The sequence below is a fragment of the Gossypium hirsutum genome, chromosome A01 (assembly GCF_007990345.1).
Source record: "Gossypium hirsutum isolate 1008001.06 chromosome A01, Gossypium_hirsutum_v2.1, whole genome shotgun sequence".
In the NCBI taxonomy this organism is placed as follows: Eukaryota; Viridiplantae; Streptophyta; class Magnoliopsida; order Malvales; family Malvaceae; genus Gossypium; species Gossypium hirsutum.
Genome location: NC_053424.1, coordinates 44148690 through 44163041, shown reverse-complemented (window position 1 = coordinate 44163041; position 14352 = coordinate 44148690). Strand labels below are relative to the sequence as shown.

Sequence of the window (14352 nt, the reverse complement as noted above, 5' to 3'; positions counted from 1 at the left end):
ACTAAGCTATAAAAAGCTTACTTTCTGTTTATATGTGTTTCTGGTTTATAGATTTTAAATCAAGTTACAAGCTTATGGTGTTGTCAGCAAGATCATCACACTATCCAATCATTTCAGTACCTTTATAAGTTAAACTCATACTATGGCATGTAAAGGTTGGAATATATTTTAAATGATGAACATTAGTTTTGTATAAAGGCCATGCGAAAATGGCTTAACCTTTATACTTGAATTCTGTTTTGCTTGGTTGTGGTTAAAATTCGTTTTAGTTATAGTATTATGTGCTATGCATGAATGGTGTTCCTAGAAGGAGTTTTATGTTTTAGGAATGGTTAATGATTTTTGGATTAATATATATATGGTTGATTCGGTTAAGGTATGTATAGGGTAAAGTATATATAAATGTGGTGGTTGTATTCGGTCAACGTATTATATGTGACTTGGTATTACAGGTTGTTTAGTTAAACTCGAACATGATATAATTTTGTTTGATATGGCTATTACATGACATGTGAGATTCGTATTTTGATTAAATGCCTATTTGGGGGTTAATGTCTTATTTTTTGTGTAATATGATTTATAATATGAGTAAGTATAAAAAAATGTTATAATAATGTATTAGTAATTTCGGTTGTAAAAATGATAATATATATGAGGTAGTTACAATGAACTTGTATTTCGGCATTTACTTGTATAATTGTATAGCGCATTTGATAAATCGATTGATATATATATTTATATCATATCCTATGATATATATAAATAAATGGCGCTGAATATATTAACTTGATTTGAATGGAGTGAAAATAGTTGTTGATATGTTTGGTTGGGGCTTATTATGTTTAGTTGTCAATGCTCGATAATGACTCAAATTTTGATATAGATAAAAATGTATAAAGTTTATATTATTGTATGAAATATCCTTGATTTTCATTTTTTTTTTAAAATGAAATTGTTAAAGCCACATATGCTATTTGATAATACCATATGAAATAACTTAAATGACTATTTATACATATATGCTCGTGCACAAATGTGAAATGAAATGTTTTTTTTTTGTTAGGCATTCGAATATCATTAAAGAAGTGGATGATTTATTATGTTTTATACATATAATATGTTTTTAATATATGCTGACTTATGTTTTAACTATGATATCATATGAATGATATGAAATTTAAGATTGACATTAGGTAATATTATTATGAGCATTGATGTGTAATAATAAAAGTTGAATTATAAAATGTAATGCATGTTGGTAAGAACTGTGATATATTCAGTAATACTTCTTAAGCTTAGTCCGGCGACGGACACGAGCTAGGGGTGTTACAGATAGTGTGAGTGATCTCCACCAAGCTTCCAATCTAACGAGCTTCCAATTCACTATAAAACAGAAAAATAAAAATAAGTAAGCATATAATGCTTAGTAAGTTCGAATAACTTGGTACTTAACTTACCATTCATTCTATTTTGAGGTAACTATGTAAGGCATATTCAATCAATTTGCCCTCAAGCCCTACACATATCCTCATTATCCTTGTTATTCATATAATCCATAATAACATCACAAACATATATGGGCTCAACAACAATCAAGTTCCATGCACATATGCTTTCCACAACATATATTCATTTACCATGTATAAATCATCTCTTTATATTACAAGTATAATTTCATAATAGTTCATCTCGAGTTTAGATCATTTCATATCAGAACTTTACACCTATTACTCGGAATATCGAGATCACGATTAGTACACTCAAGGTGTACAAGTCTAGAATCAAGGATGTATATACTCATCAAATAAATTCCATGTATAATATCATCATTTCATATTTCTGTATATCAATTATCACGTATCGTAACTTTCATATATTTCAGACTGATATGTGTAATAAGTCATTTCTCATTTATATATTGTCATGCCAAGAATTTTTACTCGTTGAATTTATCTAAAATATCGATGGATACGCAGGTAGTACACTCAAGCTGTACGAATCATAATTCGTCAATTCATGTCCAATGGTACCCATAGGGTACTATATTAGAGAGTACACTCTCGAACCACACATGTATACGACAGGATTACCAGTCCAAGCTAAATCTTTTTAATGCAATATGCTCTAAAGAGCTTGATCTGGATTACTCGTCCGGGCTAAATCCAATCCATAACATATGCTCAAGAGGACTCATATTAGGATTACCCGTTCGGGCTAAATCCCATCCACAACGAATGCAAGACCTCATTCATTTCGCGAAATCACATATCCATCGAATTTTCTATTTATTCAACCGGGATTTAAACATTTTTTTCAAGTATTATCAGGCATGCGATTATTTTATATATCTATAATCATCCATATAATTCAAATGATCACATTCCACATTCATTCCAAGCATAAAAGTAACAATTTCATATGGAATTTAGCACCTTTCAAGCATTATCAAGCATGTGGTCAATCTCATATATTTATACATTTATGCAATTCAAATGTTCATATTCAACTCAAATATAAAATTAACATTTTTATCATTTACCATTTGTCAGCCATTATAATTGATTGGGCACTTTCATTTATCGGGATTTAACGAGTATGTGATCATTTCACATATTTATGGCATTTATAGAATTCACAAACCCAACATTTAATTCAAGCATAAAAACATATACAATTTAGTTACAGGAACTTACCTCGACAAATGTTCGTGTACATAAATCTACTAATTCGACATTTTCCTCTTTTCCTCATTCTATCTCCGAATTTGGTCTATTCGGATCTATACGAGTAAATTCAACATCAATTTATCATATTTTATATTCAAGTTCACTCAATTTTTATCCTTGGCAAAATTATCATTTTGCCCCTAACTTTTCCATAAATACCCATTAAATCCCTAGGCTTGGAAAAAATAAAATTTGTGCAATTTACTCCCTATTCCAAGCCTAACCAAAATCTCATTACAAAATTTACAGCACATGTATTCATAAAAATTCAGCATTTTTCTTCAATTTCACAACTTTACAGTTTAGTCCCTATATCATGTTTTCATCGAAAATCACTTTGTAAAAGTTGTTTATCTATCAACAACCTTTCATTTCCTACCATAAATTTCTAATTTTCATCATATGCATCCATGGCCTATTTTCCATACTTTGATAACTTCTCAAATTGATCCCCCAAATAGATAGATTAAGCTATCCCGGTTTCAAAAATATCAAAATTACTAGAAACGGGCCAAGAAAATTTACCCAATTTGGCCATGAAAGTTTTTTCTCTCTCTCCTAGGGTTTCCATGTATTTTTGGGGGAGAAGATGATAAAATAAAATGATATTTCTTTTTTATCATCTTTTAATTAATTAAATATTTTCACTTTCCAATTTAGTCCTTGCCCTTTTTCTAAATTTACATGGATGAGTCACCAAAATATCTACATACTTTTTATTAATGGTCTAATTACCATATAAGGACTTTAAGTTTTGAATTCCACAGCTATTTGATCCTTCTAGCTACTAGAATCCAACTTTTGCATTTTATACGATTTGGTCCTTCCCGTAATTAAACACTTAATCGATAAAATTTTCTTATCAAAATTTTCACATGACATGTCTATCATAATACAGACCATATATTAAAATAAAAATAAAATTTATTTTTTAGCTCAGATTTGTGGTCCCGAGACCACTATTTCGATTTCACCGAAATTGGGCTGTTACACCGGGCTTTTGCTAGGCATTCATGAAACTAGTTATAGCCGATCACCTCCTAACATGACCTCTAGTTTGTCTAGAATCGCTTTGATTGTAATGCCCCTATACCTGGTATAAGACTATTACATTTGGTGCTAAATCGGTTTTGGCTAGACATTCTATAATTAAATCATTTATATATAGTGTATTAACTTTTTTAACTAAAAAATTATTAATATAAACATCCGGGGTTATTAGTGGATGTTCGTTTGCATTTGGAAATGATTTAAAAATTGTTTTTACTCAAAACAGGGCAAAATATCGATACTTAGACAGAAGGTATCGATATTTTATGAAAAGTATCTATACTGCTACACAAAATTGATACTAAAATAGCATTCTGGAACTCCAAAAATTCAAGTTTTGATGAAGGTATCGATACCTTAGGTATATCGATACCCACCTAAAAAACGATACCAAAATTGCTCTCTGTTTCTAAAAAAAAAATTGATTTTTGGGTCCTCAAGTATCGATACCTTGGGTTATGATGACACAAAAAAAGTTGGAAAAATTACTAAAAAGCCCCCTTCACTAATTCAAAACATTCAAACACTTCCAAACCAATTCAACTACCCTCAAACTCATTAAAATTCACCACAAAATTTATATAATAAAATCATATATGAATGCATATGTTAATCTATTATAAATTCCTTTCAAAAGCTAACAAAAATATACCATTAGATCACCAAAATAATAAGGTTTCCAAAGTTTGCATTTTAGTCCATCTACCATTCACCTATACCAAGAGCCTATGTACATGCATACTAACCCCAAAATTCAAACATACAACTTTGCCTCTTGGAATGGTGCTGAGATGGGATGTACACGACCTCGATATTAGCTCAACAGGATCTACTGCACCTACGCGTTAGAGAATTACGCGGTAAGTCTGTGAAGAATTAGTAAGTACTTCAAGATTTTTTTTAAAAAAATTACTATTAATAATAATATAAAAAAATTTTATTCATTTTATAGACATATAATTCTCATCAAATTAGTCCCTAAAGTTTAATATATTTTTCTTAAAACTCACAGTTACCTTTACTTACTGTTACCCATTAATTGATAATAGCTGAATTACGACACTTTAGCCCAATGTAGACTAGCTGAACACTTAGGATATACGAAAATAAATTGATAATGCATTGTTAATGCATATCACATATCACTAAGCACAAAGTGAAAATAACGAAAAGCACCGAAGTGCAAGATAATTACGATAAGCACCAAAGTGTAAATTTTTACAACGATAAGCACTGAGTGCGAAATAATATGATAAGCGCGCTATTTTTTCCTTAATGGCATGCTATCAATTTCCCAATAGTTCAGAACTCGTCTACATGGGATTTTCTTGTTATTAAATCTTTTTATTCATTTACTTGACAGAAAATAATAGAACTTTATATTTTTCACGATTTAGTCCTTATCACAATAATAACACTAAACTTGTAAATTCTCTTCATTTTTACCACATACAACACTATAATTTTTACATCACTTCATTTAAACTCACTTTCCATATATTCATAATATCATAACATATTTTAATTTCTTTCAATTTAGTCCTTCTCCATTATCACCACAATACATCATATAATGGTACACTAAAGTCAAAATTCATAACATTTACATTACTTACCCCTACTAAATACTTATCATGATATCATTAATTTAGTAATTAAACTACTTAATTAACATAACTTAAACAAAATTACTACTTGAAGTACTTACAACCAAAATTTGGATGATGAGTTTTTCTTCTCTTCTACTCCTTGGCCACTTTTTTTCCTTTCCCTTCACTTTTGTCCTCAAGCTTCTTCTTTTTTTATTCAATTTCATAACAACATATAACATTTATAAGTTAAAACTAAAATCAAATAACTTTTCTATGTTAAATTATGAAAATAAACATGTATGTTATGAGAATTTCCATCATTCTTACCTTAATTTTTTGAAAACCCAAAACCCTAACTCATGTATTTCTCTCTTTTAACCCATCTATGGAGGATTCCTCATGAAATAAAGTTGCTCACTAGTCTTCTTTTTAGCTTTTACCAAAGAAATTTCAAAGAAAAATGAAGGTTTGAAGCTTGGATGGTTCAACAATGGAGGAAGGACATGAAAGGAAATAAAAGAAAAGTTAGATGGATTTGGTAAGGGGTGAGTGACGGTTTGGTAAGTTGGGAAAAGATGATATCTTTCATATTTTCTCCACTTTTCTACCCATTTCCACTAAAAATATCTCACTTTTTTATTAAATGGTCAATTTTCTAATAAGTCCTTAAGCCATCCATATTTACACTTTTACCCATCATCATTACACCTTAAAATATCTACTTGGCTATTTACCATTTTATCCCAACTCATCTTTTATAATTCCTAGGATGACTCACACTTCACTTTGGTTAAATACCTTTTTAATCATTTTTTCCTTTCTACTACCACTATGTATCTCCTAACTTTTTAAATTCCTATTTATACCACCTTAATTTTTATACTCTTTCAATTTAGTCTAAGCTTCTATTTAAATATTTTCTATTTCAGAAATATTTTCTATCTCCTATCAGGTCTAAATACTTCCTAATTTAATACTAAAAATCCCTATTTAGTAAATTTAAAAAATTTTCCACTATTTCCTGACCCAATCCATTACTGTACCTAGCTTCAAATAAAAACATGGTCATTACATTGATAGTTTTACAACTCTCTAGTTACTTATAAAGGGTGTTGGTCACGCTTGCTAGAATATAGCAACGAGTTACCTCATTAGACTCCTCCCAGCGTTTTCTAGCCTAAGATTGATTGGCCGAAAGGCATTTATTATCAAGGATTATTTTTAGTTTCTCACATCTTAGGAAAATCATGAGGTTCCTTTTCCATTCCTTATAGTTATTTTCATTCAGTTTGTTCTCAGTGAGTATGTTTAATAAGGGAGTAGGTGTCATTTTTGAACTGAAAGTAAAATATCCATTCATTAATATATTTGTATTAAATAAATATTTTTGAAAATATTTTGCAACTTACGATATGCATTAAGATGATTCATGTATCTTACATTAAACCTTGAAAACATTTGTAGGCCATTGCAATTATAATTCCAACACCCATTGACTTAAGCCACCGTGGGGGTAGTCTTGATCAATTAGTAAGAACATAGAATTCCATACAATTAGTATATGAACTTAATTCCTTAAGCATTCACATGTACTAATAATCGTTTAATATTTGGCCATTATTCTAACTTTAGTAGAGCTTCGTGGGAAGTTACTTAACTAGAAGATCTTAAGTGCACCACAAATGAATAATCGTGGGACAATCTCACTGAGTGACATGTTGTGACTAGTTATCCTCTTTTAAGAAAAACTTGTTGTTATATTGCATGACAATACCTACAACAAGGCTGACCAACTATCATACGATTACAATATAATTGTTCTTACTTTCAGGAAATCTCCTCAGTGAGATTCACTTAGCAGTCCTACCGAAGGGTAGGTAAGTTGCCATGCCATCAAAAATAGACCATTGATAAAGGTCGTAAGTCATGTTTAGGGATATTCTCTCACTCAATCTTTTAAAAACATGCAAGGTTTTTAAAACATGAATGATTAATAAATGCATGACAAGTACATATGACATTCTTTCCCAAAAATATATGGCATGCTTATCATACATATGCATGAACATACATTCGCAGTCAAATAAATATCATCATGCTATAAGAAATAAAAACATATAATTAAATAATCCTAACCAGCCAAAGTTTTCGTGATTCCATCCTATAAAAATAGTAAAATTACAAAAGTCACACCAAAGCATACTTTGGGCCTTCTATTTTGCCACCATGGACTTCTGTTGTTGATGACCAAAGAACCAACTAAAAATTTTACTATGGTAAGTGCACCTATCAATTAATAGTAGAGTTACGATGAGAAAAGATATCATTCTCACGAAGACTAAAACTACTAGTAATTACAGCCTTTCTATTATTTAACCGAAAACTTCAAGTGATTGATTAAAAACTAAAATTAATTAGTTACTAATGAACACGATAAAGAACAAATTAGGAAAATAACCAAATAATAACCAAGAAGTAAAACAATACCTAAGAAAAAATTCACCTAGATTTCATTTGTCACTATCAATCTAAATTAAACAATTTCTTTACTTAGTAACTTGATACAGAGAAATCCCTAAATTATGCTAATATCTCTTTTGAGAGTAAAAGCAACTGACTCTAGGTTGATTAATTGAAATTTCATTCTAACTAAAACCCTTATTATCGCATTAACTTGATCTATGGATTCCCCTATTAGATTTGACTCTAATCTGGTAGTTTATGTCATCCTATTTCTAGGATCGCATGCAACTCCACTCAATTATGCAAGATCTACTCTTAAATTGGGTTTATTCCACCTCTGATATAAATACATCAAACATGAATCAATAATCTAGAAATATCAAACCAAGAATTAAGCACACATAATTGAGAACAAGACCTAAGTATTTATTGGGTAAAATAAAAATCAAACAACAGAATCCATCGTAGGGTCTAGGTTAGGCCGTGTGGCCTATTAGAAAATTTTAAAAATTTTCTCTAGTGTTCACATGACCTGTAACACACCTGTGTGTCCAGGTCGTGTGTCACAAACGACCATGTGGAATCACCCAGATTGTGTGTTGTTGTCGCTCACTTCTCCCACGCCTGTGTACATGGGCGTATTGGTTACATGGCCATTTTTCCAGGCTGTGCAAGTCAAAAAAATAATTTTGAAAAATTAGTTCTAGTGTTCATATGACCTGTGAAACGCTCATGTGTACAGGCTGTGTGTCACACACGATCGTGTGGATCACCCCAGACCATGTAGATCACTTTGTTTAAAAATTTTAACTTTTTTTTTCAATTATTTTTCAATTTTTTAAGTAATAATAAAAAAAGTGTACTAAGCATACAAATTAATTAAAATAAAATAAACACTTTCGGGTTGCCTTCCAAAAAGCCCTTATTTAGAGTCTAAGCTCAACTTCCCTTTTCAAGCTAACAGTTAAGGTGGATCTTGGAGCCGAAGCTTCTTTCTCTCATTATCAATATCACCACCAAAAAAAAGTTTAAGTAGATGACCGTTTACCTTAAATGTGTCATATTCAGGATGTGTTACCTCACTAGTTCTGTATGAGAATACGTTCTGTACCACAAATGGGTTTGACCTTTTAACTTAATATTTGTAGGGAATATTCGTGGATCTGACTTGTTTAGTAGCACTTTGTCACCAGCTTTGAATTGATTAGTCCTCTTTAAATGCACATCATGACGTTTTTTTGTTTCTTCATTGTAATTTCTTAGTTTCTCATAAACTTTTGCTTGCCACTCATCTAGTTCATCGAGCTGTAACATTCTCTATTCACTTGTCCCTTGATTTCAATCACTTTGAACAAGATTTAAGTCTAACACATCTTCATGAGTGATTTCCTGCAAAGAATACCGAGTTACATGATTACTAACATTAACAGAATAACAAGTATCATCTCGCTCACTAGAATCTATCACAAACTCATGAGCTTGAAGAGTAACCTCTTCATCACCTACCCTCAGCATAAGATCATGGGTATTTTAATATCCCCATCCATGTCCAATATAACAAAATCAATAGGGAATACAAATTTATTGAATTTAACAAGTACATCCTCAATAATATTTCTAGGATACTTAATTGATCTGTCAGCTAATTGAATACTCAACCTAGTGGGTTTTGGTTCTCCAAGACCAAGTTGTTTGAACAATTTATACGGTATTAGATTTATACTATCCCCCAAACCAGCCAAATATTTTTCAACATTTAAGCTACCAATAAAATAAGGAATAGTAAATCTCCCTAAACCTTTAAGCTTGGTGGGTAGTTTGTTTTGGAGAATGGCCGAGCAATCTTTATTGAGCTCCACTGTTGACAAGTCGTCTAACTTCCTTTTATTTGTTAACAACTTCTTTAAAATTTTTGTATACTTAGGCATTTGCGAAAGGGCTTCAACAAAGGTAAGTTAATATGAAATTTTTTCAAAAGTTCAAGAAATTTATCATATTGTTCGTTCATGCGGTCTTTCTTCACTATTGCCGGATATGGAATTCGTGGTTCGTATTCTCTGACCACTAAATTATGCTCTTTCTTGCTTTCCTCAAACCTATCATTTTTTTCAATAGCTTCTAGATTCAACTTCTTTTTAAGCTCGACTAACCCTTCCATGCTTCAAACAGTGATTGCATGGACTTGCTCCTTTGAGTTAGTTTTAGTGTTACTAAGTAAGTTACCTTGTTGTCTTTTCAAAACCAGTTTAGCGAGCTATCCAATCTGATTTTCAAGCCCTTGAATCAATGCTTGCTGATTTTTCAAAGTTTTCTTAGTGTCCTGAAATCTAGTTTTGGACACCAAAATAAATTTACTTAACATCTCCTCAAGGTTTGGTTTCTTTTCTTGCTAACAAGGTTGCTGAAAAACCGAAGAGGGTTGTAACCTTTGATTTCTTTGACCACCTCAAGAAAAATTTTGATGATTTCTCCTTCTTGGATTATAATTATTGCTATAGCAGTTGTTCTGAGGTCTAAAATTGTTACTTATAAAGTTAATTTTCTCATGATCCATGTTAGAACCAAATGGTAAACATTCTGGGTTGATCATCCCTTCTCTAGTCGCATTGCATTGCATTACCAAATTCCCAGGTTTACTGTAACTCAAACTATCAATCTTTTTACTCAGGGCTTCAACATGACTCACCAACATAACAATTGCATCCATATTAAAAACACTGGCTACCTTGATCGGTTTTGTTCTCGTGACTTACCACTAATAATTATACATTGCCATCTCATCAATAAATTCTTAGGTTGCCTCAGGTATTCAATGTTTTGCCAACTACTACATCAATCATCTATCTAGTCGAGGGATTCGAACCATCGTAAAATGTTTGAACATGCAACCACAAAGGTAACCCATGATGAGGGTATCTTATCAAAAGATCCTTAAATCTCTCCCATGTATCATATAGTGTCTCAAGCTCAATTTGGGCAAACGAAGACATGTCGTTCCCTAATTTAGTTTTTTCAGTCGGTGGAAAATATTTCAATAAAAACTTTTCAATCATATGATCCCAAGTTGTGATAGAACCCCTTGGACATGAATTCAACCACTATTTTGTCTTGCTCCTCAAAGAAAATTAGAACAATCGTAAGTGTATGGCATCATCAGTAACACCATTGATCTTGAAAGTGTCACAAATCTTTAGAAAGTTAGCCAAATGAGCATTCAGATCTTCATCTTACAACCCATCAAACTTAACATATTGCTGCACCATTGAAATTGTGTTTGACTTAATCTCAAAATTATTTTTAGCAACTATAGGTCTGACATTGCAATTGCAACACTTATCAGTTGTTGTACCAGTTGAAATTGTTGTCATCATTATTTTACAGTTGCCGTCGTTTGTTCACTACTATTGCTGACCACCGCCATCAATCACCACCATCAGACCATCGACAGTCTCCGTTGCTGGATGACCATAGGTCTTTTTCTAGTTTGGTTGGGTTGGGTTTGCATCGTCTCGATCAGCCTAGATGCTTCTTGATTCTTTGGGTTCCACCGAAAATATTGGTTACATAAGTTTTAGGTCTGTTTCTGGCTCATATAAATTATCTGAGAATAATAAAATAAATAAATCCTACATGGAGATGATAGCCAACGATCTAATTACATACCCGGAAATTAATAATAATTACATTCAAATTTCACAATTTTGGAAAAATTACTTTATCATATAAATAACAAAATAATAACATAAATATCCTTAAAGATATTGATAATTACAAGAATGCCAAATCTTATAAAAATTCATCAAACATGAAGAAAAGAGAAATTTCGGTATTAGTTTATACTATAAATGTAGCACACCTTGCCTTTGGTACAAATTGTTGGAAAAAAATTCTGGTTTGAAAATAGTTTTCTTGCACAACGGAAAAATAAAATTTTAAAAATCGAGTCGGTTTGTAATCTTTATAGCAATAAATTTTTTCCCGAAATAATACATGTGCTTTGAGCGAGACAGATCCTAGACGTTCTTAGTTTTCAATCGAGTAGTCTTCTTTATTATTCTCGTATCACAAATTGCTTCGAGTGTGGGCTCAAACAATTACAAATCAAACACAAAACCAAAAATAATTTTCTTACTTTCAGTAGGAAAGTAAATCTCTCTCTTATAGAAACTAGTAGAATTATTATTCCTGAAAAATAGAATTTCTACTTAGAAATAAATTCTCACTGTTTTCGAGAAGAATAACAATATTTCAAAAATTACGTATCTTATTGAATTTTTAATTTTACCGATACCATATATTTATAGGGAAAGGAAGTGAAACTCCAGATGAATTAGTAGAATGCATTTAATGTTTATTTAATAGAAAAATCAATCTCCTAGTTGAACTAGGCTAGATGGGTGACTAATTGGGTGTGCCTACCCTCATATGTGTTATGATGGTGATTCAATGTGTATCTTGTATTGGGTCCAATTATATGTTCTTCTTAGACTTTTAACCCAACACGTTATAATTTAATCTAACCTAGTACATGTTTTTATATTCTCTCAAAATAGACATTATTTATTAAATTAATTTAAATAAATAAAAGTTTCCAATTAAATAATTTTCTCAACCATATTCTTATTCCATTAAAATCATGAAAATTTTACCGTAAAAGAGTTTATGAGAAAATATATTTAATTTCTACATTCTACGGATTCACAAATACTTATTAATTTAATTTCATTTTCAAACTTAAATTAATTATCAAGTCATTTCCATATTTGAAGAGAAACCACATTCATTTTTTAATACAACTCATTTCTCTAATTTTATCATTTCTATCCATTTATGTTCATTTGATTCAACATTCAATTCATTTTTGGTTTCAAAGAGCTAGCGGAGGGATCGATTGAACATATATGATTAGGGCTCAAATGATTTATATTTAAATTCCAGCTTTTTACCTATTAATTATAAATTCATTTAGTCATGAAATCATTCTACTATAGTATCGTGATTGAGCTTGTTGGAAAAAAATAGGTTTGAAAAAGGTTTTCTTGCACAATAAAAAATAAAAATTTTGAAAATAAACTCGGTTTGTGATATTTATAGCAATAAAACCTAGACCAAAATGTACTTGTGTTTTTAGATAGACGGATCCTTTTTATTCCCGGCTTTCAACTAAATGATCTTCTCCGCTATTCTCGTACCACGAATTGCCTTGAGTGTGGGCTCGGCCAAATCGAATCAAACACAAAAACTAGAAATAGTTTTCTTTTCTTTTGGGGTGAGAATGAAAATTCTCTTCTGAAATAGAAACTGATAGATTTTTTATTTTGAAAAATATATTTAATTCTTAGAGAATAAAAGTCTCTCTATTTTAGGGCCGAATAATGATATCTTAAAGTTTTGTAAATAGCTCTATGGGTGCAATCTATTTATAGGGAGAGAAGGTAAAACCCTTGTTGAATTAAAGAAGTTTATTTCAAATAGAAAAACACTCTCTACTTAGAATAGGATTAGGGTGGGCGTTACACCCCTAGTGTTCCTACTAGGGTTGTCACCCATTCATATTCCATAAGGGGATTTTGGTACTTTCTTAGATTGGGTTCAATTATGAGTACTTCTAGGATTTTAAAACCTAGTACTTTGTAATTTGATCGAACCTGATTCTTTTCTTCTATTTCCAAATTAAACTTTAATATTTATATTTAGTTAAATAATTTTCTCATCCCAATTTTACCTTTGGTAAAATAATGACAACTTTACCCCTGGTAAAATTATGACAACTTTACCCTTGATAAAATTTTCGAGACAATTTATTTAATATTTCACTATTCAACTTGTTCACTGTGATCGTATGGTTTATTTTCATTTTCGGGCTTTAAAATAGCTAAAAAACATAAACTCAATCTTCCGATCATTTTTGAGAATTCCATATTCATTTCTAAATGAATTCATTTCTCATTTTTATTTTTATTTTCATTTTCATTTCTTTTTTCATTTTAATTTTTAGAAAACCACATTTATTTTCAAATGATGTCATTTTCTCCATTCTCATTTTCATTTTCATTTTGGAGAAAACCATAATCATTTCTTGATTTTTTTTTCATTTCTCTATTTCTATTCATTATGTTCATTTTGATTCAACACGGAATTCATTTTTAGTTTTAACGAGCTAGGGGATTGGACATATGCAATTGCAGCTCAAATGATTTATAATTAAGCTCTAGCTTTTTGCCTATTAATTATAAACTCATTTACTCAAGAAGTCATTCCACTATAATATCGTGACTGAGCTCTTCCTAATGATATACCATTTCAAAAGCAACTCGATTAGTGCTCCTCCAATGATCTTGTCATAAGTGTGTTACCCTCATAAGATATCCTTAATATCTTTAGGATAGTATTCGTTCTCCCAATATATTCATATTTTATCTTATGGTAACCATTACATCTTCTTTCATGAAAAGTCAATTACTATCAAATAGTAATAAAGTCATTCATCACAAAGACAAATGATTGGTGACCACATTTAC

General features: G+C 30.7%; 1 non-coding gene across 1 annotated transcript; it reads left to right on the top strand.

The window, feature by feature from the left end:
* The first annotated feature begins 10729 nt into the window (after window positions 1-10729).
* LOC121206716 (small nucleolar RNA R71) lies at window positions 10730-10836 on the top strand. The gene has a single exon (XR_005901883.1). It is a non-coding gene; the product is annotated as a small nucleolar RNA R71 (small nucleolar RNA).
* The last annotated feature ends 3516 nt before the right edge of the window (window positions 10837-14352 follow it).